Here is a 4635-nt window from a genome sequence, read left to right on the forward strand (position 1 = left end):
TTGGATGTGCATACGGTGAGAAACATCCTAGACTGGCAAGGGACACAGATGGTCCTGAGGGACGTGTCGAGGTAATGTAGGCTTATAGGATGTGTGTTTCACGTGGAATTTCGTCTTGGAGACTTAAGTATTTTGGATATGGCTTCTTAACAGGCTATGACTGCTTCTGTTGCTTTAAAAAGTAACAACCGTGCTCCGAGACGCATGTCGAACACTAAGAACCTGAGACAGTACAAGGCACGGGAATCTGATCGATCGGCGATGTGTAGTTGGGACTGTGAACTAGATACCGATTTAATGAAGTTGAATGGTCGCAATCCAACCGGTTTGGTGGTTTTGGTAGGCTTTGAAGTGGGAAAAATAAGGAGGTATATATAGTCGTACTTGTTATTATGTTTGTTTAAGTTCCATGTTGTTGATCTCATAACAGGTGTTCATTAGTTGCAGGTGGATGTACTGTGACGCTTTTGTTTATGTGAAATTGGTAATTTACATTTTAGACAATGGTGCTTTGTAATTGTATTAACCTTGGCTAGTTTTGTATATTTGTTAGAGTTTGTAAATTATTTGGTTATTCAATTCTATGTAGGTGAGTGATATTATTGCCCGGTTTCCTTCGAACTCTGGTTGGGGCCTTGTTAAGTACCCCTTCTCGTTGGTGAGTATGATGACCATGGGGTATTATGCAGTTCTTTTTCTTTTGTTTATAGTAATTTGTAAATGTTAGTAATGGTGACCATGGGGTATTTTGTTCACAGGCCGTATTTGTAACATTCCCGGGGGGTGCAGCATTCCCAAATGAAGGCGTGTTCCCCTTCATGGACCTAGTGAAATCTTTCTTTATTGATGGTTGTTGCCGTGTAATGGCTATTGTCTCGCATGTGAGCCTATCTGTTCGGATTCATTTGTCATGTATTTGATTGCTGTTGTTGTCGTTGTTGAAAAAAGAATTGCTTTTTTGTTTCCCAGGTTGGAGATAACTGTCCGACTCTAGTAGATTGGGTGTTGATTCTCAAGAATTGTTCCGTAAGAGTGGTGTTACATAGTACGGGTTCTCCAGCAATGAGTACGATCACATCTGAAGTGAGTTCATACCCACCACCATTTGATCTACTCCTGTAATTGATTTGTACTGACATTTATGTTGTTGGTTCTAGGGAGCTGTATTTGAGGAATTGGTGGTTATATTGAACAACATTTCAAGGTTGAGAAGGGTTGTGATCATGGTCTCGGACATGGTATGCGTACGGTATTGATGGGGTACTATTTCCCTTATCTTTCATTTACAATTGCAGTAGATTAGTTGTTGTTTGTATGAGTAGTTTTTTTCTTCCCTTAATTTTTTTCGTTACAACACCTGAGTGCTGCTATCTGAAGCCCGAGTGTACACTATTGATGATTTTAGTACTTTATTCGTTGGTAATTTGGTTCAGTCGGCTCATTTATTAGATTTTTGCTGAATTTAGTTATTTTCCATAGTTAACGAATAGGTAATCCATTTGACGTATAGGGGTGTTATTATGTTCGTAAAAAGGAAAACGAGTTAGTTTCATGCTTTATTTCGGACCAAATAGTACTCAATCTCTTTCAGTTTAGTAATATGCGTGGAGTAATTATTGGGCCCATTTTTTGTGTTTGAGCATTTGGTTGCTATTGCCTTGGGCCCATTTTTTTGTTTGAGCATTTGGTTGCTATTGCCTTGGGCCCATTTTTTTGTTTGAGCATTTGGTTGCTATTTCCTTGGGCCCATTTTTTTGTTTGAGTATTTGTTTGCCATTTCCTTGGGCCATTTTCATATTGCAATTTATGTTTACTGACAGTATTGTTTCTGAATTGGGCTTAGTTTTGGGGTATTGGGCTTAGTTTATGGCTATGAATACATTGGTCTTAATAACATAATGATGAACAACCTATAGGAATTTTAACATAATGAAAATTCGTGACACTACGTAATGAGTTGAAGACAAAGAACTTATTTCAAAACAAAATAAATATGACGTTTTTAAGTCCAAACACTAATGGACTAGGAATTTTAACACATTACATTCCGAATGAAATCGATAAATAAACTAGGAAACTAAATTCAAGTAATTCAAACAATTAACTAACAACGGCCCATGTGTAACAATGACCTTTGCTGCAGCATAACATGTAGGTAGGTTGTTTTTTGAAAGTAATTATCACATATCCACCTTCTTTATTGGCTTTCGAGACCCCGGACACGCGGTAAGGGAACAGACTGTGCAGTATTAGCCGTGCCATGTTGACCGAAACCCTAGTCTCTGTTAAGACAATCACATCAGGCATATGTAATTCAACTTCCTCTTTCAAAGAATGGAGAAAACCTTCTCTGCTCATATCCCGACAGTTCCATAACATAAACCTGGTGTGGGTTCCCATCCCCATCTCCATCCCCTGATTATCTCTGTTGGTAACATGGACATGTAATGTTGCCACTCTACCATCCAAGTTGTGGGCTGTATTAGTAGCGGTGGATAAAACTAATCGCGTCACTTCTAATGGTGCTGCCACATTGAACAACTTAAAGTCGTTTCTGTAACTTTGTAGCTCCATTGTGTGCTCTCCTTTTTGCAACAAACATAACTCCTTAATAACTGGTATCTCAGAACATGGGTCCACCACATCCCTTACAATGGATGGTAACACATTCTCAGAACCAGGACCCTTTACACCTCCAGTACTTGAAATTAACCACTGCACAAACACCTTGAACACCTTCGGATGTAATGCAAGGTCTGACAAATCCGGTAAGTGGGCCGGCCTGACTGAATTACCCGGTGTTATTCTGACCAAATCGCCTACAAACCCTTCTCCTGATGTAATTATCCTAGCAGCTTCAACTGAGGACATTGCGATCAGCGTTACCTTACCGTCCGCCGTTAACAGAGGGTCCTTAATAACTGCAAGAACCCCCCTCTTCATTGGCTTTTCCGTGTACAAAGTGGGATTACAAGTATTCAATACATTGAGTTTTGTTGATTGCACAATAATTGAGGATTTTGGGGCTTGTGATCTTTTTTTAATGGTTTGTTTATACTTATTGCCACATATGTTGTGTTTGAAGGGTTTTACAAGTGACACTGGTATTTTGAATTTTCCCTTCACCATTTTTTAGTATCAAGAGAGTAATATAAATTGCTGACCTAGGGTGGTTTGTTTATATAGGGTAGCTGAGAGCGGGAAAGTGAAGCAAATTTTGGCGCAAAATCCCTCATACAATTCAACCTATCACCCACAAAAGGGTATACAAAGTCATCTTCCACTATCTTCCACTACCAACAAACTTAATTCAGCAACAATTAATAAAATTGTAACTAATTTTCCCGCCCAAAATAGTTAACAAATTAAAGACCCTTAACTAATCTGCCATATCACCCACAAAAGGGTATACAAAGTCACTACTCAAAATGGTAGCAACTCTTTGGGCCATTTGGATTCATAGGAATGATATCATTATCAAAGGCGTGAGTGTGAATCCTAGCCACATTCTAGGCGAAGCACAATCACACGTCTCAAGATGGAGGAAAGCATTAGATTTCAAAAAAAGCTAGAAGCTGCAGAAGCGGATCACCACAACTGTCAAATCTACTTTTAATTTGGAGGGTGGGGAGTCCCTCCCTTCATAAGCATGTTTGTGTTTGTGTGGACGCGGCATGGAAGGAGGATAAGAGGAGCCCGAACAAGGAATGGAAAGCAGCTATATGGATAGCAGAAAATGGGCTCCTAAAAGACGTCAAAGGGTTTGCCCGTATCTATGCAAGTTCAGCCATACAAGCAGAAGCCCTTGCCATACTAACAGCTATCACAGAAGCATCGAACATGTGGCCCCTAGGTATAGGCCATAGCGATTCTCATTGAAAGTATTTAGGAGTTCCGGTCAAGATTATTCAACAAGGTCAAAATACATAGCCATTCTCATAGAAAGAGTTAACTTGCATCAAACATGATTCGGCAGGGTAAAAATACATAGTCATTCTCAATGAAGGGGTTAACTTGCATCAAACACAATTCGACAGGGTAAAAATACATAGTCATTCTCAATGAAAGTGTTTACGATTGCATCAAACACGATTCGGCAGGGTAAAATACATAGTCATTCTCATTGAAAGTGTTAACGATTGCATCAAACACGATTAAAAAGGGTTAAAATACATAGGCATTCTCATTGTAAGGTTTTTTTTTTGACCAATCACTAAGTGACATGTGTCATCTTTCAAAAAAAAAAAGTGACAATTTATCTAATTTACTTTTTTTTTTTTTTAAAAAAAAAAAAAAAAAGTACCTAATTTACAAGTTATCGGTCACAAAAAACCAATAAAGGTGTGATTATTAAATAATAATCAAAAGTTGGGATTATCCGCAGTGAATCGCCTAAAGGTGGGATTAATAAAATCAATTTTTTTTTTTTTTTTTTTAAAACAAATTCTTTCTTTTTGAATAAACGTGTACTACTATATGTTTTTTTTAGGGTAATGTTATCATAGCCCCTAGGAGGCTAGGACTATATATAAGCTAGAGGTTATCAATGGGTGGGCCAGGCCGAGAGCAAAAATGTAAGTCTATTTCTCGGGTCAGGCGAGAATATGTGTGCCCAAACTACCCGGGCCACGCGGG

At 38.6% G+C, this 4635-nt stretch overlaps 1 long non-coding RNA gene across 1 annotated transcript; it reads left to right on the forward strand.

The window, feature by feature from the left end:
• Positions 1-588: 588 nt before the first annotated feature.
• On the forward strand, positions 589-1084 carry LOC145597639 (uncharacterized). Its single transcript, XR_014103379.1, has 3 exons — positions 589-658; positions 759-881; positions 970-1084. It is a non-coding gene; the product is annotated as an uncharacterized LOC145597639 (long non-coding RNA).
• The last annotated feature ends 3551 nt before the right edge of the window (positions 1085-4635 follow it).

Source organism: Chenopodium album, chromosome 20 (assembly GCF_948465745.1).
Source record: "Chenopodium album chromosome 20, dcCheAlbu1.1, whole genome shotgun sequence".
In the NCBI taxonomy this organism is placed as follows: Eukaryota; Viridiplantae; Streptophyta; class Magnoliopsida; order Caryophyllales; family Amaranthaceae; genus Chenopodium; species Chenopodium album.